The 26,907-nt window shown below is 44.4% G+C and overlaps 1 long non-coding RNA gene across 1 annotated transcript; it reads left to right on the top strand.

Moving 5' to 3' along the window:
- Positions 1-2,850: 2,850 nt before the first annotated feature.
- LOC120939685 lies at positions 2,851-23,731 on the top strand. The gene is made up of 2 exons (XR_005749352.1): positions 2,851-3,099; positions 23,447-23,731. It is a non-coding gene; the product is annotated as an uncharacterized LOC120939685 (long non-coding RNA).
- Positions 23,732-26,907: the final 3,176 nt, after the last annotated feature.

Here is a 26,907-nt window from a genome sequence, read left to right as displayed (position 1 = left end):
AGCGGTAGAGATCTGACGTCACAACACTACACGCGCAGACTATCTTTGTGGTTGGAAACAATTGATAACTAGGACAAATTGTAGTTAAAGCGGGGGTTCACCCTTAGAGGGCACTTTTCCCCCTTAGATTCCTGCTCGTTTTTACTAGGGGAATCGGCTATTTGTTTTAAAATATGTGCAGTACTTACCCGTTTACGAGATGCATCCTCTCCGTCGCTTCCGGGTATGGGCTGCGGGAATGGGCGTTCCTTCTTGATTGACAGGCTTCCGAGAGGCTTCCGACGGTCGCATCCATCGCGTCACGATTTTCCGAAAGAAGCCGAACGTCGGTGCGTAGGCGCAGTATAGAGCCGCACCGACGTTCGGCTTCTTTCGGCTACGAGTGACGCGATGGATGCGACCGTCGGAAGCCTCTCGGAAGACTGTCAATCAAGAAGGAACGCGCGCTCCCGAAGACCTATACCCGGAAGCGGCGGAGAAGATGCAGCTCGAAAACGGGTAAGTACTGCTCATATTTTAATACAAATAGCCGATTCCCCTAGACCAAACGAGCAGGAATCTAAGGGGAGAAAAAAAAAATTTAATACATGGGTGAACTCCCGCTTTAATGATATGCCTGCTTTTATCCGATTAAATGTGAGTATCTGACTGTTTTATATGGAATACATTTGCCTTGAATTTACATGCTACACCATGAGGAGTTGCCTTCTATTTTAATGCATGAACCTGCAGATCCACTATGTGTTGAGACCATACAAGATCCAGCTGTCATCCAAATGAAGTGGAGTCGTGATATTATGGATGTATTATGCCCATCTGACCACCCATAGTTTAGTGGTCCACTGTCTGTGGTAAGAGGCCTGGCTTGTTGGTGCTCGGTGGAGAAGAGCAGCAACGCACCTTATTGTGTCCTATTTACACTGTGGGTGGTTCCAGTTTTTCCTAAACACGTAAAACAGAGGACTTTACACAATATAGTGGACTTTTTATTTGCATGTTTTTAGAGCTGCATTTACTTATCCTTCTGTAAATTATTGTCACCAAACAATTTATGTCTAAATACCAACCTAATTGTTCTCTTTTTTTCTTCTCAAAACCTCCTGCTCTCTAGCTTCCTCATCACCTCCTCCCATGCTCATCTCCAGGACTTTTCCAGAGCCTCTCCAATCCTATGGAACTCCTTACCCCAATCTGTTTGATTATCTCCTACTCCATTAGCTTTTAGATGATCCCTGAAAAACCTCCTCTTCAGAGAAGCCCATCCCTCCCACACCTAACAACTGTATTTTCATTTTCTCCATCTGATCATCCCCCACAGTTATTACCTTTTGTTTTAACTCAACCCTCCCTTCTAGATTGAAAGCTCTAATGAGCAGAGCCCTCTGATCCCTCCTGTATTGAATTGTATTGTAACTGTACTGTTTTCCCCATGTTGTAAAACAACTGCGCAAACTGTTGGCGCTATATAAATCCTGTATAATATTAATAATAATAATGTCAGCAGCTTTATAATTGTTAGCGCAGTGATCAATTTTAAATTATTAAATTTGTTTTGTGATAATTTTTTGCGCTTTTCCAGAACATATTTGCACCTTCTCCCACAATGCCTCTGAGGAAGGGATACATTTCCTGAAACATATCAGGCTAGAGGACTATTCTCACTGGAATGTGTAATAACTCATCTGAGTATAACACTGTGTTGAGTATATTATTTAAATTAAAAATTAAAAAATAATGCACTCACAATGTAAAATTGACAAGAAAGCCTTAAGCCTGCTGTGCCGGCCGGACACAAAATAGGCAGACCCGTCCGTCTGGAGGTCCGAATGGTATATGACATGGTGTATTTTTTAATTAGTGAAACCATTTATTTTCCAAAAAAAAAAGGCGTTTGAAAAATTATTGCGCAAATACTGTGCAAGATAAAAAGTTGCAATGACCGTCATTTTATTCCCTAGGGTGTCTGCTAAAAAAACATATATAATGTTAGGTTCTGAGTAATTTTCTAGCAAAAGAATGAGGATTTGTACATGTAGGAGAGAAGTGCCAGAATAGGCCTGGTATGGAAGTGGTTAAGAAAACCCCAACAACCAAGTTCTCTCATTTGCTTACTATTGTAGTAGAATTACAATAGAAAATTGGGAGCCAAATGCATTTCAGGCAGATCAGGGGGTATTTTTGTTGCACTTGCAGGGCAGGGTATAGCAGAGATGCACTGAACATGTTTTTTTTTTGCCTTGACTTATATTTCAAGGTAAATGCTGCAGTTACTCAAAATGTGTGCTCACTAGACATATGTAATACTTTATCTTTAAATTCTTGCCCTTTGAAATACTGATAACATACAGACCAACCTCCCTGGCCTGAAAAGATAATTAACCAAAAGGAACTTTAACAGCTGTTAGTTAGGCTGAATAGGAGACAACTAAAGCCAGACTTGCTGGGGACACACTGTTTAAAATTCGTCTGGTTCAGCAGGGACGGAAGGGCTGTATTTTGATCTGTGTGTCCCTCCCTGTTCAACAGAAATTGATCGGGACTGCTGGAAAACTTTCATTCGATCAGCTGCCAATTGCTGGGAGTCCCCACAGTCAGAGTACAATCCACCTCACTTATGTGGAAGGGGAAATCCATGATTTTTTTTTTAGGGATGGTGCGTCAATAAGGGCACACGGGCACCGCCCCTCTCTCCTGCCACCCCCTCTATGACCAATGGATAGATTTGTGTATTGAATCTATCCATGGCCGCCGCTGCCAGACCCTATTCAGGCGCCCGGCCCCTTTACAGGGGACAGGCACCTAAATTACAGCGGCGGGGGGTGTTTTTGAAGCACCTGATTAGAGCCATAGGCGTAAAAAAAGGTAACCTGCGAGTGCCATGCTTGGCACTTGCAGTTCACCCAGGTGTGTTAGAACAGCGAATAAATATTCACTGTCCTAGCACTGAACCGCCAATCAGGTGCTCAGTTCTGTTACCTGTCGCCTGATTGGCTGAAACGTCTGGCGCTGTGATTGGACACCTGACGGAAGGAGAGGACAGGAAGAGACAATGAAGAGGACACCGCTCATTGCCGTCACCCGCTGCACCACCGAGACAGGGTAAGTGCCGGGCAAATGCAAGCGGGCAGGGGGGGGTCACAGTGGCGACATTGGATGACACAGTGGCAACATTTTTGAGTGCTCGCCGATACCAATTACTGATACCTACCGCAACTGTTTTGTTTTCACTTCAGCTGTCAGCAATGGAAAAATTATTTACAAATGAAATAAATAAAAAAAAAATTTATTTTTCAATCTGAAATGTATAAATATATGTTAATATATGTGTCAAAATATTAACTAACAAAGCAAACCAAAAAAGTTTTAATTGTTTATCGTTTATAAAATAGACGTGAACAAAAAGCAGGAAAATAATAATTAAATGGAGGAGAATAGGGAGTTAATTAAGACTGATTAGAGTAAATGAAGGATTAATAAGGATTTAAACAAAGGAACATTTGTTCATCCCTTTGATCTGCAGATAAAGAAACAGAAAGATACAAAAATAAACAATGTTTCTTTTTATTTTAGTGTTTCAGCAGTTGAGCAATGTTGGTAATAAAAATTGCCGGTGTTCTGACGAGATGGTTCCCCCATCGGATAATGCACAGACTGCACAGGCGCAGCACATGCGCAAACGAAGCAGCCGAAAATTGCTGAGGATGAACAGCTGTTCATCAGCTGTACACAGACCGCCTGCGCAATACGCTGCAGCACGCTCCCAAAGCTCGGGGCGGGTTATTCATTGAACACAACAAGGGACGGATGCATACAGAATAGGCCGCATGATGGGCAGTGCTTTTCTCAAAGGGGCGGATGTATGGTTATTCATTGAACACAAAAAGTGGCAGATGTGTCGTTTATTGCGAAAACCATCCCCCAAAAAAGCACTGCTCAATTATGCATCTACCTCTTTGCGAAAAGCACTGCCCATCATGCGGCCTCTTCCCCTTGTTGTGTTGAATGTATAACCATACATCCACCCCTCTCAGAAAAGCATCCGCCCCTTGTTGTATTCCGTCCCTTGTTGTATTCAATGAATAACCAGCCCCGAGCATCGGGAGCGAGCGGCGTGTTGATTGCGCATGCGTCGTGTGCAGGTGATGAACAGTTGTTCATTCTCAGAGATTTTCGGCGGCTCTGTTTGTGCCTGCGCAGTCCAGCCCGGGCAATATCCAACGGGGGACCCATACCGACAGGACACCGGCTGCTTTTTTTTTGACAGCTCCAATTATCAGACTTCTTTAACACTCCAGCTGTCAACAGGGGAGACCCACTGACAGCTCAAAGAACTGAGCCTGAAAGCAGGGCCACCATCAGGAATTTTGGGGCCCCTTACACCGCTTCAGGCATGGGCCCCCTGGAGCAGAGAATGGGGGGGGGGGGGGGGCGTGCGGAAATTGAGACGCGGGGGGGGGAAGAAATAAAGAAAAATATACATATAATATAAATTATAAAAAAAAGGGGGGGCCCTTTAATAAAAAGACAAAAGAAACCTCTGGGCCCTTTAATAAAAAATAAATAAATAAACATTTTAAAAAAAAAGGGGGGGTTACCACATGGGGCCCTGGGGAACTCTGAGCCCTTTAATAAAAAAAAAATATATATATAAATGTAATTTTTTTTTATAAAAAGGGGGGGTTGCCATTCGGGGGCCCTGGGGACCTCTGGGCCTTTTAATAAAAAAACGAAATAAAAAATATAAACAAAAATAAAAAATTAACATTTATAAAAAAAACGGGGGGGGGGGGGGTTGCCACATGGGGCCCTGGGGACCCCTTTAATAAAAAAAAAATATATATATATATATATATATATATATATAAAAATGTAAAACATTTTATAAAAAAGGGGGGGGGGGGTTGCCATCTGGGGGCCCTGGGGACCTCTGGGCCCTTTAATAATAATAATTATATATATATTTTTATATATATATATATATATATATATATATATATATATATATAAAATATATATATAAGATTTTTTTTTTATAAAAAAATAAGTAAAAAAAGAGGGGGTTGCCATCCGGGGCCCTGGGGACCTCTGGACCCCTAAAAAAAAAAAACTTACAGGTGTACTTCCTGTACCCCCCTGATGGTGGCCCTGCCTGAAAGTATCGGTTACAGGTATCGGGGTGCATTTGCACGAGTACCGATACTTGTGCAAAAACTCAGTATCGGCAATAATACTGATACTGATACTAGTATCGGTGCAACCCTAGTATTTACTGGCGGAAAAAAATGTTTTACTATAGAAAATTAAAACAACAAGGGCAGAAGATTTAATAGATGGAAAGATGAAAAAATTACTGAAGTTCCACTTTAGGTTGCCATGCATGATCATTCTTTTTTTAAAGCATCGCACTGCATTGGTGTGAGTTTTTATACGCACTGAACTGCCATGCAGGTTCTTTTGTTCAGGATAATTGCAACATGCTGTGATGTGTTCTAACGCTTTGTAAAGCACTACATTTAAATTCAGCATGTTCCATTTAGACAACATGCACATCAACTTAACACTGAGCCTACTGGGAACAATGGCCTTGTTATTGCAACACATCAACACAAAGCTGGTGTTTGCAACTTACTACAAAAAAATTCAAAGCAAAGAATTTAAAAAAACTGAAAGACTTGCTAGCTGCCCAATTCTGCTGATCTGTGTGTTTATGGCAGACACTTCTTTTCAGCAGTACATTTTAGTTGAAAATTACATTGCAACGAAAACATTTTTCTGCCGAGAATGCTGAGGTTATAGGCACCCCATAAACATTTCAACTGCTATCCAGTCCTGCCACAATTTTGTATATCAAACAATGACCCACTGATGTCTGCAGATCTACAAAATGATAAAGCTGACCATAAATAGATCGAAATTCGACTGGTTCAACAGAGACCAGATGGATTTTGATCCATCTATGGCCATTCCTTTTCGTAAGAACTTATGCCGCGTACACACGACCGTTTTTCATGTCATGCAAAAAAAGTTTTTCTCAACGTGATTTGTCGTGATTCCTCTCAAGCCTGCCTTGCATGCACACGTTCGTGAAGAAAAATGTTTGAGCATAGCGCGGTGATGTATAACACGTACGACGGCACTATAAGGGGGAAGTTCCATTCGAATGGCCCCACCCTTTGGGCTGCTTTTGCTAATTTCCCCGTCTCATAACTTGCTTCTGAGAATGTGCATCTTTTTCCCCCTCGTTAAAGCGTACACACGACCGTTTTCCATGACGTGAAAAATAACAACGTAAAAAACAATTAGGAAAAAATAGAGCAGGTTCTAAAAAAATTTGCCCATTTTTCACGTCGAGAAAAATGCTCTGAAGCATACACACGACCGTTTTTCACCACCAATTAAAAAAATTGAATTTTTTTCGTCATGAAAAACGGTTGTTTGTACGTGGCATTAGTCAATTTATTGATTAACTTCTCATTAACAGGCTTGTTGGAAATGTATTGTTCAAGGATTTCTTCAGCCAATCAGCTGCAGCACTGATCAGTGTATTCTGACAGCAGAGGAGACTCTGCTGTCTGAATAAAATAACACAGCGGGAGGATTCCTCCATCTAAAGCCGCGTACACACGATCAGTCCATCCGATGAGAATGGACCGTTTTCATCGGTTAACCGATGAAGCTGACTGATGGTCCGTCGCGCCTACACACCATCGGTTAACAAAAACGATTGTGTCAGAACGAAGTGACGTAAAACACAATGGCGTGCTGAAAAAAATGAAGTTCAATGCTTCCAAGCATGCGTCCACTTGATTCTGATGCGTGGATTTTTAACCGATGGTTGTGCCTACTAACGATCGTTTTTTTCCCATCGGTTAGGAATCCATCAGTTAAATTTAAAGCAAGTTGGCTTTTTTTTAACTGATCGGTTTTGACCGATGAAAACGATCCATCAGACCGTTGTCCTCTGTTTAACCTGTCGTGTGTTCAAGGCCTAACTGGTTTGTATGGATGGGGGAACCATTCAGTTTTTTCAATCAGTCTGATCAAAAAAAAAACTGACCCATGTATGGCCAGCCTAAAGCGAAGTTCCAGACGTTTCTGTGTTTTGAGCACTGCCCTTCACTTCATATGTTTGCTGGGGCCTTTGGAAAAGTTGAGAAATTTTAGGTATAGGGGGCCATGTGACCTTCTCCTCTTCTGTCCCCAATGCAGTGCTCAGCTACTGAGCAGCCAGTTTCCAGGCCCAAGCACTGTCACTTGAGAGTTCTTCAAAAAGTTTCCGCATCTTTTTGTTTTGTTTATATAGGTTTCACAGCCATCTTCACCAAGGCGTGACAACCCTTAGTTGCGGTTCACACAGGGGCAACCCGACTTACAGCCCAACTTTGCAAGGCGACTTCAGCGCGACTTGGAGCAACTTACAACGCGACTTAAAGTTGCCTCCAGGACAGGCGACTTTGGCTGTGGCCAATCACAGAATAATCAGCTCTGTGGGAGGGAGGGGTTTCGCCTGAGTAAACTATTTTCTTTTCCTGTAAAGTTGCTTCAGTTAGACAGTGATCCGACATTGGAGGCGACTTCCATTGAAATCAATGGGTACAAGTTGCCTAGAAGTCGCCTTGAAGTAGTACAGGAACCTTTTCTGAAGTCGGAGCGTCCTCAGTAGTGTACATTAAGACGGCTCTCATTCACTTCAATGGAATTTCTCATGTCGCGCGACTTGGGGTGACACAAGTCGGATCCCAAGTCGCGGTAGTGTGAACCGGCACTTATACTAAACTGTAAGGTCAGCCGGTGTTCCATCAGATTAGGTGACCCGTCAGAATGTGTAACGGAAGTGACGCTTTGACGCCACCATCTTGCTACACCCCGCACTCCTCCACAATAAGAAGCGGACATCTTGTTACACTCACTGGAGTTTTGCATTTTACACACATTTTTAACAGTAAATTGAGTTTATATAGTGAAATACAGTACTTAGAAGTCCTTGTAAATGTTTAGATGTTGAATTGTAAAAGCAGCAAACTTCTGTCCGATTAGCAAACCTCTGAGATCAGCAGGCTTGCCGCTGCTTTTAAAATGAAACATTCAGATGGAGTTCTAAGTACTGTATTTCACTATATAAACTCAATTTATTGCTAAAAATAAGTGTGAAATGCAAAACTCCAGTGGGTGTAACAAGATGTCCGCTTGCCCCCTCTCAGTGTATACTTACTATGGAGGAGTGCGGGGTGTAGCAAGATGGCGGCGACGAAACGTCACTTCCATTACACATTCTGACGGGTCTCCTAATCTGACGGCTTGCCAAACAGACAGGACCAATGACTACTTCTTCCGCCGTCACCGTTTCCAATGAAAATATAAAAGTGTGAAAACTTTTTGAAGACCCCTCGTATATATCAATAAAGAGACAGATCTACTTTAATATATCACTATTGTGGAGAATATTGTATTCTCACAATTGTACAGTACGTGGTCAACACTTGTAATGGACGTATTCAATATATCCATTCCTCATTGTGATATATGTGTGCCTATGGGGCCTAAAGGGTAACCTTAAATCCTGCCATACACAGATTGAATTTCCAAATCTGAGCCACGTTGGCACTTCCTGGCTCGAAAAAAGTCAAATTCTCAATAGACTTTTGGCGAAGGAGAATGATGGAAAATTGTCGGCCAAACAGTTAGGCCTTGTTCACACAATCGGACAAAACCAATGAAAACGGACTGAAGTTCAGTTTCATCGGTCCAAACCGACCATGTGTGGGCCCCATCGGTCAGTTGTCCTTCAGTCCAAAAAAAGAGAACTTGCTTTAAAATTGAACCAATGGACACCTAACCGATAGGTCAAAACCGGTCGTTAGTACGCATGACCATCGGTTCAAAATCCACGCATGCTCAGACTAAATAAGGGGACGGGAGCGCTCGTTCTTGTAAAACTAGCGTTCGTTTTGGAGATAGCACATTCATCACGCTGTAACAGACAGAAAAGCGTGAATCGTCTTTTACTAACACAAAATCAGCTAAAGCAGCCCCAAGGGTGGCGCCATTGGATTTGAACTTCCCCTTTACAGTGCCGTCGTACGTGGTTTACGTGTCCGCGTTCTGACACGATTGTTTTTTAAACTGATGGTGTGTAGGCACATCAGACCATCAGTCAGCTTCATCGGTTAACCGATGAATACGGTCCTTCGGACCGTGTGTACGCGGCCTTACTGCATCCAGTCATTTCCAGGATTTCTGACAGCCGAGGGTGTCGACTGAATACAAAAGCCTACAGGAGAGGTTTTTCCATCCACACTGTTTAGCGTGGATGGAAAAATGTTCACATACATGGCTAACCTTGTGCTGGCCTTAACCCTGTAGAACTTTATTAAAACATTAGGAAAGGAAAATATAAAAATCTCTCGCCCAACCATTGTGTGCCTTCTTGGACTGAAATAATTTTGACTGACTTTTTGTTTGAGTACCAGGTCAACATCTTGATTTGTGTAGAATATATGTACTTTTGGATTAACTTTCACAAGTGCATGCACATAAGGCTCCTTTCACGCAAGCAGACGATCGTGTCTGCTTGTCCGTTTTTCAGGCAGACCCGATGGGTCCATTTACACCCGCCTGCATTCAATCCGATCCGGTCCACCAAAAACAGCTGGATGGGGATCCATTCCTCATCCGTCTAGAACAGTGGTTCTCAACTCTGGTCCTCAGGACCCACTAACAGGCCAGGTTTGCAAGATAACTGAAATACATCACAGGTGATATAATTTGCTACTCAGTGATTGCAGTATTCTAGTCTACATCTCCCCAAGGTAATACATAAAACCTGGCCTGTTAGTGGGTCCTGAGGACAGGCGTTGAGAACCACTGGTCTAGCGGATCGGATGAGTCAGATAGAAACCAACAGGCAGTCCATTTCCATCTGAGGCCCCGTACACACGTCCGAGGAACTCGACGTGCCAAACACATCGAGTTCCTCGTCGAGTTCAGTGTGGAAGCCGCCGAGGATCTCGGCGGGCCGACTTTCCTCATTGAACAACGAGGAAATAGAGAACATGTTCTCTTTTTGGCCCGACGAGATCCTCGTCGGCTTCTTTGCTGAAAAGTGTACACACGACAGAGTTTCTCGGCAGAATCCAGGTCCGACCGAGTTTCTGGCTGAATTCTGCCGAGAAACTCTGTCGTGTGTATGGGGCCTCACTGCCCCATAGAGAACAGTGTGGCTGCATTCGTGACCGCTTTGCATCAGCGGAGATGACATGGATCTATCACGCGTGTCCGTCCCATGTGAAAGGGGCCTTAGATTAGTTATGATTTTGCCTAGCCGGAAGTGAATTCAACGATTAGAAATTAGTTCATTCCCATTCGATTCTCCATACATTTTCTATCCTTTTCCTTATATATTTTTTTGCCAGCAATGGCTGAACCCGATTGTTGAATTGTCCCCTGTAAGGATGCATTTACTGGCATTTTTATTTGATTTGGATTAGATTTTTTCAGCGTTTTTAGAAGTGTAGTAAAATAATTTCAGAGCTTAAAGGTGTTTTTGTTTAGCCAATCGAAAGAACTTAGGGGTGGAGAGCTGTTGGTTAAACAGAAAACGGGCAACAAATCGCTCGTAAAATGCTCATGTCAGGCGTTTTCAGGCGTTCTTGTTGAAGTCTATGGGGCTCAATCTGCCACCATTCTACCAAAAAGAAGCTCATATACTTTGAGTGATAAACCACTTAGATGTGAACAAGGGCCACTGAAATTAATTGGATTTGCCTTTTGTTGAGCGTTTAAGGCTGCATTCACACCTAAGCGACAGCCGCGTACGCGTGTAGCGGCAGATTTGCCGCGATTACAAATGTATCTTTTTTTTTTTTTTTTTTCCTAAAGTATTCCCATTGCTGTCTATGGGAAAACGCGCCTGTCGCGTGAAAAAAAGGGTCCGGGACTTTTTTTCAGGCGACAGGCGTTGCGCGTCTATGAGATGTGAACCATCTCCATAGACGGCAATGGGAATTCTCCCCTCTAGCGACAGAAGCGTCCCGCGTCGGGCGTTTTGTCGCTTAGGTGTGAATGCAGCCTTAGAGGCTTCAAGCAGAAAATTGCTTGGTTGTGAATGGAGTCTAACTCTAGTACACACAATGAGATTAGGGGACAATCATGATAATCATCATGATTGATTTGTTTATGTTTTTTTTTTTGCATGCTAGTCTCCATATTGAAAATGAGTAGGTTACTAAAGTACAAAAATTCTCGCACGACAGAATAAAAATTTGCAACTGATGTAATGTATTAGCATTTTATTAACAGAGGAAAACTATACTGATTAAACGAAAATCATATGATCTGGTATCAGGACAAATGCGAACATTTTTCTTGTATGATACCAGCTCATACGATTTTCATTTAATCAGTATAGTTTTCCTCTGCCAATACATTACATCAGTTCCAAATTTCTATTCTGTCGTACGAGAATTTTTGTACTTTAGTAACCTACTCATTTTCAATATGGAGACTAGCATGCAAAAGAAAAAAAAACGGCTGATCATTCGCCTGATAATCTTATTTAGGTAGATTCAGGTACGTTGGCGTAACTTTGCGGCGGCGTAGCTTAAGGAATTTAAGCTACGCCGCCGTAAGTTAGCGAGGCAAGTACGTGATTCACAATGTACTTGCCTGCTAAGTTACGTCGGCGTAGCCTAAATCGGCGGGCGTAAGGGCGCCTAATTGAAATGTGTTTGAGGGGGGCGTGTTTTATGTTAATGGCGCTTGACCTCACGTTTTTTAAGTTTTTTTTTTACTGCGCATGTGCCGGGTGCCTACATTTCCCAGTATGCATTGCGGCTAAGTACGCCGCACGGGCCTATTGATTTCAACGTGGACGTAAACTACGTAAATCCCGATTCACGGACGACTTACGCAAACGACGTAAAAAAATCGAATTTTGACGCGGGAACGGCGGCCATACTTGACATTACTATTCCAATAGGGCCTAGCTCTAACTTTACGTGGCCTATCTCTTACATAAACGGCGTAAAAGTACTGTGTCGGCCGTTGTATAAGCCGGCCTAACTCTTTGTGAATCTACCTAATTGTGTGTACTAGGCTTAAGATTTAGGCCCCATTCACACCCCAGCGATTTTGTGCTTGACACACGATCAGAATATCGTACAAAAATACCACTTTCGAAGCGATCGTACGAAAATCTGATCGTTAGTACACAGCTTTTGTTGGAAATTTTCAGAAAGGACAAATGCGATTTTTTTTTTGTATTTCTGAAAATTTCCAACAAAAGCTGTGTACTAACGATCAGATTATCGTACAATCGATTAGAAAGTGGTATTTTTGTACGATATTCTAATCGTGTGTCAAGCACAAAATCGCTGGGGTGTGAATGGGGCCTAAATCTTAAGCCTAGTACCAGGGCCATCTTAATAGCATCATGGGCCCCTGGGCAAAGTAATGCGCTGGGGCTCCTACTATCTTGACCCAATTTACACACCTACTTCCAAGAAATTAAGTATAAATAGTTGATAGAATTAAACATCTATTCATTAGTACTTTCATTAATAAAACTGATTTTACAAAAGGAAAACATTCCATAAATCAAAGACTAGTCAGCACAAAGGGCACAGTACAGGGATGAATGCAGAAGGGCACAGTACTGGGGGGGGTTGTCAGGAGGGCACAATACTGGGATCAGGAGGGCACAGTATAGGTTCTGGGACGCTTCCCAGGACACGACACTATCCGGACAGTTTAGTAAAAAGCGTGACTGTCTCAGAAAATCCGGGACAGTTGGCAAGCATAATGTAATGCAAGATTATTGTGGGGCCCCCATGTACCTGGGGTGCCCAGGAGTGCCATTGCATTAAGATGGCCCTGCCTAGTACACACAATGAGATTATCAGGCGAATGATCAGCCGCTTTTTTATTTATTTGCATGCTAGCCTCCATATTGATAACAAATTGGTTACTAAAGTACGGAAATTCTCGTACGACAGAATAAAAATTCAGAAGCGATGTAATGTATTTGTATTGTACTGTCAGACGAAAACTGTACTGATTAAATGAAAATCGTACGTTCTGGTATCGTACGAGAACATTTTTCGAGTTTGTCCCTGCAGAAAATTTCAGATGAAAGCGGTGTAATACTAATGATCAGATTATCGTACGATTGCTTTTAAAACTGTATTTCTTGTACAATATTCTGATCTGCATATTTTTGTCTTCAGATTTACCAAAACCATGTAGTGCAAGGGCCTGCCTGATTTCACACAAATTGAAACTCTTAGGCACCGTACACACGACCGAGTTTCTCGGCAGAATTCAGACAGAAACTCGGTCGGAAGCTGAATTCCGCCGAGAAACCCGGCCGTGTGTACACTTTCGGCCGAGGAAGCCGACGAGGACCTCGGCGAGGAAATAGAGAACATGTTCTCTATTTCCTTGTTGTTCTATGGGAGAACTCGGCCCGCCGAGATCCTCGGCGGCTCCAGGACTGAACACGCCGAGGAACTCGATGTGTTTGGCACGTCGAGTTCCTCGGCCGTGTGTACGGGGCCTTAAGGTTTGACCTCATATTATATGTTTTTTTAAAATCTGAAGACAAAAATCTGCAGAAAATCTAACAGTGTGTTTGGGGTCTTAAGGCCGTACACAACGGTCAGAAAACCTGAAGTAAAATTTTGTCTGATGAACGATCTGCCGATTTTCTGATCGTTAGTATGCTGCTTTTGACAGTATGTGCTGGTGTTTCGTCAGATTTGGCGAAGTGTCAGAATTGGTAACGGAAGTGACGTTCCATTGCCGCCCTCTTGCTGCACCCCACACTCCTCTATAGTAAGTATACACTGAGAAGGGGGAAAGCGGACATCTTGTTACACCCACCAGAGTTTTCCATTTTACATGTATATTTAACAGAAAAGTGAGTTTATATAGTGAAATACAGTACTTAGTCTGACTGGTTAGATATTGAATTTTAAAAGCAGCGACCTTCTGTCAGTTTAGCAAACCTGTGAGATAAGCAGGCTTGCCGCTGCTTTTAAAATTCAACATCGTAACAGTCAGAGTTCTAATACTGGATTTCAGTATATAAACTCACTTTACTGGTAAATATAATGCCGCGTACACACGATCAGTCCATCCGATGAGAACGGTCTGATGGACCGTTTTCATCGGTTAACTGATGAAGCTGACTGATGGTCCGTCACACCTACACACCATCGGTTAAAAAAACGATTGTGTCAGAACGCGGTGACGTAAAACACAACGACGTGCTGAAAAAAACAAAGTTCAATGCTTCCAAGCATGCGTCGACTTGATTCTGAGCATGCGTGGATTTTTAACTGATGGTTGTGCCTACTAACGATCGGTTTTGACCCATCGGTTAGGAATCCATCGGTTACATTTAAAGAAAGTTGGCTTTTTTTTAACCGATGGTTAAATAACTGATGGGGCCCACACGATCGGTTTTGACCGATGAAAACGGTCCATCAGACCGTTGTCCTCTGTTTAACCTATCGTGTGTACGAGGCCTAAGTGTAAAATGCAAAACTCCGGTGGGTGTAATGCTGCGTACACACGATCAGTTTGTCTGATGAAAACGGTCTGATGGACCGCTTTCATCAGACTAACCTATCGTGTGTAGGCCCCATTATCTGATGGATAAAAAACCTATAGAAAAAAACAATCGTTTGTAGGTACGTCCATCGGTTAAAAATCCATGCATGCTCAGAATTAAGTCGACGCATGCTTGGAAGCATTGAACTTTATTTTTTTCAGCACGTCGTTGTGTTTTATGTCACCGTGCTCTGACACAATCGTTTTTTTAACTGATGGTGTGTAGGCGCGACTGATCATCAGTCAGCTTCATCGGATAACTGATGGAAAAATCCATCAGACCGTTTTCATCAGACGAACTGATCTTGTGTACAGGGCATTAGATGTCCGCTTTCCCCTTCTTAGAGTATCCTTACAATGGAGGAGTGCAGGGTGTAGCAAGATGGCGGCACCAGAACGTCACTTCCGTTACCAATTCTGACGGGTTGCCGTATCTGACGAAACACAGGCTCCAAAATTTTTGTCTGATGTGACCACAACTTCCGATTTTCTTTTCATTAGTCAGTTTTCTGCCCCCAAAAAATCTGAAGAGCAAGACTACGCATGCTCAGAAATGAAAGAACACAAAACAATTCAACACATTACGTCACTTCTAACGTTGAATTGTGTCGTCGGAAATTTTTCTCACGGCGAATACCCTTGAGACTAGAAAACTGATGAAAATTCGTCCAATAATCTGATCGTGTGTACAAGGCTTTAAGCGAATATAGGATGCATGATCGTCTTTTTTTTTTTTTTTGCATGCTATTCTCATTATCGAAAACGAATAGGTTGCTAAAGTACAAAAATTCTCGTACGATAAAATACAAATCCGAAAGCGATGTAATGTATTTGCATTGTATTGTCAGACGAAAACTGTACTGATTAAACAAAAACCAAACAATCGGATATAGTACGAGAAAAATGTTTGTTTTTGTCCCTTTGGAAATTTGCAAATGAAGGCCGTGTACTAACAATCAAAATTTTATACAATCGCTGTTTTTGTATGATATTCTGATTGTGTGTAAGGGGCTTTAGACAATGAACAAATGTTCTGAAAACAACAATTTCCTAACAAAGTTTTTCAGGTGTAAGGCCATTTCGTTTGTCTTTAATGAAATTCTATACAAATGGAAAGCAGAAGAAAGATGCATAGCCAGCAGCTATCCAAAGATCATTTTCTTAACATTTGTTTGTTAAAAGGCTTTCACCATTACCTTTAAGTTTATCAATTCTCAGCAGGCGTCTGGCTCCCAATTATCACATTCCCTTGTATGTAGGGTGTCCGGAGTCTATGTTGTATTTCAATGTACTGACTTCTGCAGATTAGCATCTCTATGAGGCCTTTGCCTTGTCTCTGGAAATTCTTTGTTTAAACTTTGTTTTTCATTAAAATGCTACAGTATGCTAGCAACAAATCCACCAAGCCGCATAGAAATAATAAAAGACGCATATTATACCAAAACTAAGAAAGGAAGATCTGTATACATTAAAAGAGGAAAGGTTGGGACATTTAAGAACATATGGGAACCTTGGTTAAACAGGGAAAATAACTATTAAGATGAAGAGATAAATGAGAATAATAGGAGAAAATTATTATAATGGAGCAATATGTGGAAAGATAAGACGGAACTATTAAAAATAAATAAGCTCTCTTTATCCACTTCAACACAGGGCACTTTCACCCCCTTCCTGCCCAGGCCAATTATCAGCTTTCAGTGCTGTCGCACTTTGAATGACAATTGCACGGTCATGCAACACTGTATCCTTTCTTCCCACAAATTGAGCTTTCTTTTAGTGGTATTTGATCACCACTGGGTTTTAATTAACAAAATGAAAAAAGACCAACATTTCAGGAAAAAACATGTTTTTCTTTGTTTCTGTTATAACATTTAGTTTTCTCCTTCACTGACGGGAACTGATGAGGCAGTAGTGACGGGCTCTGATGAGGAGGCACTAATAGGCAGCACTGATATGCAGCACTAATAGGCAGCACTGATATGCAGCACTAATAGGCAGCACTAATGGGCACTAATAGGTGGCAATGATAGGCACTAATAGGCGGCACCAGTGGCGTGGGGGGGGGGGGGCGTGGCCCCGAGCACAACATCTGGGGGGATAAATCCAGCACCAGACAGTGTCACCACATCTCTGTCCTCCTAAATTCTATTTTCTGTGTCCCCTTCGATCAGGCCGCCATGTTTAGCATCAGCTGGGCGGTCGGTGCCTTGTGATTGGGTGAATGGTGGGGCTGGCCTCTCCTTGATCGTGAGTGGAGCATGTGCACCTCCAATTCGATGTGAACCACCGCCATCTTCTCCTCTTCCTCTACTCCTGACCGCCAAACGGTTCTGGGACTCAGGTCGGATCATTGAATCATTCCCCGTTGGTTGTGGCAAGCAGGCAGCCAGTCAGTGTGGCAGAGTCAGGCAGTGTAGCGGACAGTGTAGTGGGGAGTGTAGTGGACAGTGGAGTGTAGTGGACAGTGGAGTGAAGTGGGCAGTGGAGTGGAGTGAGCAGTGGAGTGGAGTGGATAGTGTAGTGGACAGTGGAATGGAGTGGACAGTGTAGTGGAGTTTAGTGGGCAGTGTAGTGAACAGTGGAGTAGACAGTGTAGTAGAGTGGACAGTGGAGTGGAGTGCGGAGTTGGCAGTGGAATGGAGTGTGGAGTGCAGTGAACAGTGGAAAGGAGTGGACAGTGTATTGGAGTGGACGGTGTAGTGGAGTTTAGTGGGTAGTGGGCAGTGTAGTGGAGTAGACAGTGTAGTGGAGTGGACAGTGTAGTGGAGTGGACAGTGGAGTGGAGTGCGGAGTGGACAGTGGAATGGAGTGTGGAGTGCCGTGAACAGTGTAGTAGAGTGGATAGAGTAGTGTAGTGGACAGTGTAATGTAGTGTGGAGTGGAGTGGAGTGAGCAGTGGAGTGTAGTGGACAGTGAAATGGAGTGGACAATGTAGTGGAGTTTAGTGGGCAGTGTAGTGGACAGTGGAGTAGACAGTGTAGTGGAGTGGACAGTGGAGTGGAGTGCAGAGTTGGCAGTGGAATGGAGTGTGGAGTGCAGTGAACAGTGGAGTGGAAAGGAGTGGGCAGTGTATTGGAGTGGACTGTGTAGTGGAGTTTAGTGGGCAGTGTAGTGGACAGTGGAGTAGACAGTGTAGTGGAGTGGACAGTGTAGTGGAGTGGACAGTGGAGTGGAGTGCGGAGTGGACAGTGGAATGGAGTGTGGAGTGCCGTGAACAGTGTAGTGGAGTGGACAGAGTAGTGTAGTGGACAGTGTAGTGTAGTGTGGAGTGGAGTGAGCAGTGGAGTGTAGTGGATAGTGGAATGGACAGTGGAATGGAGTGGACAGTGTAGTGGAGTTTAGTGGGAAGTGTAGTGGACAGTGGAGTAGACAGTGTAGTGGAGTGGACAGTGGAGTGGAGTGCGGAGTTGGCAGTGGAATGGAGTGTGGAGTGCAGTGAACAGTGGACAGTGGAGTGGAAAATAGTGGACAGTGTATTGGAGTGGATGGTGTAGTGGAGTTTAGTGGGCAGTTTAGTGGACAGTGGAGTAGACAGTGTAGTTGAGTGGACAGTGGAGTGGAGTGGAGTGCGGAGTGGACAGTGGAATGGAGTGTGGCGTGCCCTGAACAGTGTAGTGGAGTGGACAGAGTAGTGTAGTGGACAGTGTAGTGTAGTGGAGTGGACTGGACTGGACAGTGAAGTGAAGTGGAGTGGACAGTGCAGTGCAGTGAAGTGTGGAGTGGACAGTGGAGTGGAGTATAGTAGACAGTGTAGTGTATTGGAGTGGAAAGTGTAGTGGAGTGGACAGTGGATTGTAGTGGAGTGGACAGTGGAGTGGAATAGACAGTGGAGTGGTTAGTGCAGTGTTTCTCAACTCCAGTCCTCAAGGTGCCCCAACAGGTCATGTTTTGAGGATTTCCCTCAGATGAAACGGCTGTGGTAATTACTAAGGCAGTGAAACTGATCAAATCACCTGTGCAAAAAATGGGAAGCCTGAAAACATGACCTGTTGGGGCGCCTTGAGGAATGGAGTTGAGAAACACTGGGTTAGTGTAGTGGACAGTGGAATGGAGTGAAGTGAAGTGGACAGTGGGGTGAAGTGGAGTGGACGGTGGAGTGAAGTGTGGAGTGGACAGTGGAATGGAGTGTGGAGTGCAGTAAACAGTGTAGTGGAGTGGACAGTGGAGTAGAGTGGAGTGGACAGTGGAGTAGAGAGTGGAGTGGACAGTGGAGTAGAGAGTGGAGTGGACAGTGGAATAGAGTGTAGTAGACAGTGTAGTGTAAGGCCTTGAGGCTCTGAGGAAGAAGGTACTCCTTCGAAACGCATCAGCCAGTAGCGGTCCTGATGTTCTCCCCTCTCATCTGGAGACTGTTGGTTTCAGGACTGATTATCACAAATAGGTGGCTTTTACAAGCAATATTTCTCCACATGTTTGTGAGTAGTTTTTACCTTGTTTTTATCAATAAATATATGTAATTGGGATAATGCACAAGGCTGATGCGCCCTCTTTTTTCTCTCTTTTTTATGACTACTAAGATATCCCCCCTATCCTGGAGGGCAGCAAGGCCAGAGAAACTATTCCTTGAGTAGTGGACCACCCGGAAATCATACTAATGCGCAAGATTGTTTGTTTGCTGAGTGGACAGGTAGGTCAGTGTAGTGGTCAGTATAGGAATCATGTAGGTCAGTGTAGTAGTCAGTATAGGAATCATGTAGGTCAGTGTAGTGGTCAGTATAGGAATCATGTGTAGAGGTTAGTGTAGTGGTCAGTGTAGGAATCAGGTAGGTCAGTGCAGTAGTCAGCATAGAAATCAGGTAGGTCAGTATAGTAGTCAGTATAGGAATCAGGTAGGTCAGTGTAGAGGTTAGTGTAGTGGTCAGTGTAGGAATCAGTTAGGCCAGTGTAGTTGTCAGTGTTGAAATCAGGTAGGTCAGTGTAGTGGCCAGTATAGGAATCGGGTAGATTAGTGTAGTGGTCAGGTAGGTTAGTGTAGTGGTCAGTATAGGAATCAGGTAGGTAAGTGTAGTGGTCAGGTAGGTCAGTGTTGAAATCGGGTAGGTACATGTAGTAATCAGTGTTGAAATAAGGTAGGTCAGTGTAGTGGCCAGTATAGGAATCAGGTAGGTTAGTGTAGTGGTCAGGTGGGTCAGTGTAAGAATCAGGTAGGTTAGTGCAGTGGTCAGGTGGGTCAGTGTAAGAATCAGGTAGGTTAGTGTAATGGTCAGGTGGGTCAGTGTAAGAATCAGGTAGGTTAGTGTAATGGTCAGGTGGGTCAGTGTAAGAATCAGGTAGGTTAGTGCAGTGGTTAGGTGAGTCAGTGTAAGAATCAGGTAGGTTAGTGTAGTGGTCAGGTGGGTCAGTGTAAGAATCAGGTAGGTTAGTGTAATGGTCAGGTGGGTCAGTGTAAGAATCAGGTAGGTTAGTGCAGTGGTTAGGTGAGTCAGTGTAAGAATCAGGTAGGTTAGTGCAGTGGTCAGGTGGGTCAGTGTAAGAATCAGGTAGGTTAGTGTAGTGGTCAGTGTAGGAATAAGTCTGGTCTGTACTATTGTAGGAAGAGAAGGGACTCGGGGAGTGCTAAAAGTCCTCAGGTTAGGGGGCACAAATTACTTGCTCTGGGTGCTGACAACCCACGCTACGCCACTGGGTGGCACTAATGGGCACTAATAGATGGCACTGATAGGCAGCACTGATGAGGAGGCACAGACAGACATTACTGATGTGCAAATAAAAAGAAAATCGCGCTGACACAGAGTAGTGAAGAAAGACACTTGCCAACAACAGTCAGATGTGCTGTAAAGTGTAACAAATAATAAAAATATGCAGCGCTTATAACAAATGAAGTCTATAAATTAGTGAATAATAAAAAAAATTGTGTCAAACAAAAATCCAACATAAAATAGTTTATATGGTAGCAAAATCCACCACCCGATGTAAGATGGACTCCTACCAGAGTTGCAGGACTCTATTACAGTGTCAAATGCACTCAGTGCAATATGTCAGCATGGATCCGGCAGGGCCGCCATCAGGAATTGTGGGGCCCCTTCCACAGCTTCAGGCTGAGGGGGGGGGGATTGAGAAGTGGGGGTCGCAAGTCAAGAAGCGGGGAGGTGACGCAAGTTGAGAACCAGGGGGGGGGTGTCACAAGTTGAGAAGCGGGGGGGTGCAAATTCAAAATAGGGGGGCCGCTGTGAATCGAGAGGCCTGTAATTCTTCATAGAGATAAATGGAAAAAATATCCACATAGTATAAATCCATAAAAACTCTATTGTTGCAAAAAGGGATTAAAAGTACTCGCATTTATATAAAGGTAACACGTGTAAAAACAATCCATGCATGGAAGTAGATGAATCTGTAAACACAGGAAACAGCGTGGCAACGGCACGTATGTAGGCTCTGCCCTACATGTTTAGTCACAACTGACCTAATCAGGGGCATGTCATTACTGGTAGACACTGATTGGCATCTGTGATGGGCACGGACAAGCATTACTGATGGGCACTGATAGGCATTTTGATGGGCACTGATTGGCATCTGTGGTGGGCACCTCTGATGGGGCTGCGCTGATAATCAATGCGCTGATTATCAGCGCAGACCCCCCTGTCAGCCTGTCGGTAGAGCCGCCAATCGACTCTCCTCTGCTCGCATCTTGTCAGTGCGAACTGAGGAAAGCCGATTACCGAAACTTCCTGGTGATTGGTCACAGCTGATCACGTCATTAAGAGCTTATGTCATAGGCTCTTTACCACGATTGGAGATGCAGTGTTTTGGAGCGACACACTGCACCACCGATCACATCGCTGCGCACCACCAGGGGCGCACACGAGCGGCTTATCCTGCTGGACGTCATATGACATCCAGAAAGCATAACTGAGCCACCTTGCGGACGTTATTCCGCAATAGGGCGGTAGGAAGGTGGTTAAGCTTTTTTTTTTTAAGGAGTTGTAACAAGAGGATAAATGATAAATGAGTGCAGCACAGTTCCCCTGTGGCTTTCCTGCAGGTTAGCTGCACTTTGCCATAGACATCTATTATATCCTGTAGGTGTGGTGCACTTTCAGAAAGCTCACCAAACTCGCAGGTAATAGAAGTCTATGGCTCAGTGCAGGTAACCCACTGGCAGAGGCGTATCTAGTGTAAATGGCGCCTATGGCAAGCACTGAAACTGCGAGCCCTGTCGAAACATTTGAAACCCATCTTTCAGATAACCTTAACAAAAAAAAAAAAAATGGATAACAAAACTAGTGATATTTATCATCCCTTGTGATACCTTTGGTAGTGACATATCCTCTTTATGGATAAATCTGGGGTTTATTAGACTCCTGATCCCTCCTCTGCCCTCCAAGGCAGGTAAATGTAGAACCAATACTGGAAGTGAAGAAATCTCCATCACTTAAGGCCTCAGTTTTCACAGAGGAGAGGGAGAAACTGATGTTCCTTCTTCTTTGTGCGCTGCCAATCTGACCAGATGGAATGGGAGAGCCTAGGAGAACAGGGGAGGGCTGTGGCTGAACGCAGCAGGGATAGCGCTGCCATTGTCCATTAGAAAAGGTGCTGAAAAGGAGATCCTGCCTATGCTCGGGAGGAGGGAAGAAGAGACCCTCAGACCCTGGTAAATGCCTTGCTTCCCAGCCACTCAACAGCACCCCCTTCATATGGCGCCCATGGCACTTGCCATGGCAGCCATGCCCTAGATACGCCACTGCCCACTGGTGCACTGCTCTGCAGCTGCGGATCAGTTTAAAAGAAGCCCAGTAACCACTGCAGAACACATATGCCTATACACACTGTGGGGCAGATTCTCGTAGATCGCCGCATCTCTGCGGCGGCGTAACGTATCCGATTTACGTTTCGCCTCCGCAACTTAGACGGGCAAGTGCTGTATTCTCAAAGCACTTGCTCCGTAAGTTGCGGTGGCATAGCGTAAATCGGCCGGCATAAGCCCGCCTAATTCAAATGTGGGACAGGGGGACGTGTTTTATGTTAATGTTCTGTGACCCGACGTGATTGACGTTTTTCACGAATGGCTGTCCGTGGAAATCTCCCAGTGTGCATTGCTCCTAATACGCCGCAAGGACGTATTGGTTTTGACGTGAATTATGTCCAGCCCCATTCACGGACGAGTTACGCAAACAACGTCACATTTTTACATTTTGACGCGGGAACGACGGCCATACTTAACATTGGTACGCCGCACTTACGCCACCATATAGCAGGGGTAACTTTACGCCGGGAAAAGCCTAACGTAAACGGCGTATCTGTACTGTGACGGCCGGGCGTACGTTCGTGAATTTGCGTATCTAGCTGATTTAAATATTTCGACACGTAAATCACCGTACACGCACCTAGTGGCCAGCGTAAATATGCAGTTATGATCCGACGGCGTAAGAGACTTACGCCTGTCGGATCTAAGGGAAATCTATGCGTAACTGATTCTAAGAATCAGGCGCATAGATACGACGGCGCGACTCAGAGATACGACGGCGTATCTGGAGATACGCCGTCGTATCTCTTTTGAGAATCTGGCCCTGTGATTTTAGTAATAAACTTACCTTTAAAAACAGTATTCTATTCCATCCCAGAGCAGGAGGTCGTGGGCCACATGAGGGGGCTCAGCGGGCCACTGGTTGGGCACCCCTGGTATAGAGTGACAAATGATAAATGTAATTTAAAGATATATAATGATATAGGAAGTAGTGCATTACGATTATATAAGTAAAATGTCTATGAGATAAATGTGATGTGTTTGTAAAAGAAAAAAAAATATATATAAAGATTACATAGTTAAAAAAATAAAAACTGCATAACAAACCAAATTATTCATACATTAACATTTTTGTTTCATTTTATTTTCCAGAGAAAGGGACTAATAGCGGCCTTTGTCTGCTCAGAGGTTGGGGAGTGACAGAACATGTGGTTGATGCTTTTACTGGATCTGCTGTCCTGGCAGGGAAACAAGCTGCCTAAGCAACTTTCTTCTCAATGTTGTAACAATAAGGCTCCATTCACACAGCCAATATTTGCATGATATCTGTTGCTGAAGTTGCCTGAAACTTTCCTCATTGTTTTGTACAGGCCTCTTCATCACGTTACAGAAGTATAACCCCCCCAGTGATGCCTCATTAAATACAATGGATTTATACGAGGTCTCCTTGTTATGCATTTTTAAGCCTGGTATACTTTTTTATGCAGTTTGACTTCTTTCACATCATCTGCGGCCGTGTGGTGGGGGGACTCGGTAAAAACAGGCTGCTGAGCTGCAGTTTTTCACAACAGCCCCTCTAAACCCCCCCCTATCTAAAGCCTAATGGTGCCCATACACTAGACCAGGGGTCTCTAAACTTTCTAAAACACAGGGCCAGTTTACTGTCCTTCAGACTTTAGGAGGGCCGGACTAGGGCCAGTGGGAGTGGAAAAGGTCCTGCGTCCAGTTGGAGTAAACCATACCCTATCTTTGGAGTCAGTGGAAAGAATAGTGCCTCTTCGTTGGTGTCAGTTGGAAGAATAGTGCACCATCGTTGGTGACAGTGGATGGAATTCTGCCTCATCGTTTGTGTCAGTTGGAAGAATAGTGCCGTATTGATGGTGCCAATGGATAGATATCTGCCCCATTGTTGGTGTCAGTGGGAGGAATAGTGCCTAATCATTAGTGTCCCGCCTAGTAAATTGATACCCAACATGTCACGCTTCAAAATTGCACATATTCATGGAAAGGCGACAAACTTTTACCCTTAAAAATCACCCTAGGCGACGTTTAAAAAATTCTACAGGTTGCATATTTTGAGTTACAGAGGAGGTCTAGGGCTAGAATTATTGCTCTCGCACTAATGATCGCAGCAATATATCTCACATGTGTGGTTTGAACATAGTTTTCATATGCGCGCAAGCTCGTTGGGACCGGGCGCTTTAAATATTTTTTTTCTTATTTATTTTACTTTCTTTTAATACTGTTTAAAAATAAAATAAAAAATTGGGTCACTTTTATTCCTATTACAAGGAATGTAAACATCCCTTGTAATAGAGAAAAAGCATGACGGGTCCTCTTAAATATGACATCTGGGGTCAAAAAGACATCAGATCTCATATTTGGACTAAAATGCAATAAGAAAATAAATAAAAAATGTCATTCTAAAAAAAAAAAAAAAAGTCCCTTTAAGACCTATGGGCGGAAGTGACGTTTTGACGTCCCTTCTGCCCTGCAGTGATATGGAGACGGGGCCATCTTCCCCTCACTCATCTCCATACACAGCAACAGAGAGGACTGGATCGCCTTCGCCGCTGCCGACGGCTCCAGTAAGTGGCAGAGGGCACCGGAGAGCGGCGGGAGGGTAGGGCCCTCTCCCACCACCGATAAAAGTGATCTTGCTGCGTATCCGCCACAGAGACCACTTTTATCTTGTAGCTGACCGCCCGCTGAAGAAGAGGATACTGGGGTTATGGTAGCTAACTGCTACCATAAGAACGCCATTCCTCTTCAAACAGCCGACGTAAAACTGCGGCGGGCGGTCCATAAGTGGTTAATGGCTGTGTGTTGAGTTATTTTGAGGGGACAGCAAATTTACACTGTTATACAAGCTGTACACTCACTACACAACATTGTAGCAAAGTGTCATTTCTTCAGTGTTGTCACATGAAAAGATAGAATAAAATATTTACAAAAATGGGAGGGGTGTACTCAGTTTTTTGAGATATTGTATATAAAAAAAAAGAAACTTCAAGGTATAAAACTATTACTTATCTCTAATAAAAAGATGAGTACCGTATTTATCGCGGTATAACGCGCTCCCGCGTATACCGCGCACCCCTAAAGTGGCCCCCAATCCTGTGGAAAATTTTTTTTTTTGTTTTTTTGTACTTACAGTTTTGGTGTCTTGCGCGGCGTCCATGGGCGGCCTCGTCGGGTCCGGCGTCCTTCTGCGGCTTCGGGTGTCCTCTTCGGCGGGTCCGGCGTCCATCTTCGGCGGGTCGGGTGTCCTCTTCGGCGGGTCGGGTGTCCTCTTCGGCGGGTCGGGTGTCCTCTTCGGCGGGTCCGGCGTCCTTCTGCGGCGTCCTCCCTGCTCATTTCCCGCCACGAGTTTGAATACTGCGCTGGCATATACCGAGCGCAGTACACTCGTGTATCTTCGGGCAGGCTCGGCAACTGTCGCGCTGACGTCCTGTACGCTCAGGACGTCAGTGCGAGAGGCGCCGAGACTGCCCGAAGATACACGAGTGTACTGCGCTCGGTATATGCCGGCGCAGTATTCAAACTCGTGGCGGGAAAGCGGGTATCGGCGTATATCGCGCACCCACGATTTTGCCCTGATTTTCAGGGCAAAATAGTGCGCGGTATACGCCGATAAATACGGTATATAAATCACAAATCAAGTGCAAAAATACATGTGTATCAATATACAGCAAAACCTTGTGTAGCACTACCCCCAAAGGAGCTGCTGGTTTGATTTGGGTTACCTCTATACCCCCGTCTAGGGCACTTGATGAGACCTGCAATAAAGTCAATGTCTGTGCTTTTATTACCCAGCCGGGTAAAAACGGTAATAGTAGAAAGGTGAAGGGATAGAAGAATTGGAAAATGGTGGATTCAGGGTTAACTGGCGTGGAAAACAGTCCAATGATAAATCTCTTCGCCACTCTAGCCAGAGTGGGTACAGTGCACCCGGATAAGCCTCTCTCACCAGCCTAGCAGCCAGAGTGTCACTCGGAACTTTAGGATGAAGTCTCTGCCACAGACCCTCCTAAAGGTGGAGATAACTTTGCTCCAAAATCCTTCTCAACTGGATTCAGCACCCGGATCTCCTTCAAACAGCTTCAATAACTGACACGTGACCACCGGCCAGCCTCTCAGAAACAAAGCGTCCTTCGATGAGCAAGTAGGCCTCCCCTACGACACCAGCCTGGTGCTCGGTATCCCTTAGACAGGTTCTCCATCGACCGGCTTCCTCCACTTTGGACGGACAGCCCAGGACCACTTGTAGATTCGTAGACTCAGTCTGCTTACCGAGCCTACGGGGTAGATCAATGCTCCGGACCAACGTGGTCCCGAAGCCAGGAACACAGCAACACACACACACACCCCGGCCAGGAGGGCCACACACAGGGGTGGTGGGACGACTGCCCAGGTAGAACATGTGGGGCGACGACGACACGGACCAATTTAGTCTGCCCATTAAATACCCCTCCCCAGCATGCACAGCGAGGCGATCAACCCTCCTGATTGGCTGTTGAGAAGTATGCACACGACCCTGAATTTACTGCTGCCCCCTACCGCCTGGGGGTGACTGAAGTCCCCAGACAGGAGGATAGGCACACAACACAGCC

The sequence above is a fragment of the Rana temporaria genome, chromosome 5 (assembly GCF_905171775.1).
Source record: "Rana temporaria chromosome 5, aRanTem1.1, whole genome shotgun sequence".
Classification (NCBI taxonomy): Eukaryota; Metazoa; Chordata; class Amphibia; order Anura; family Ranidae; genus Rana; species Rana temporaria.
Note: the sequence above shows the minus strand (reverse complement) of the source record. Positions and strands in the feature narration are given on the sequence as shown.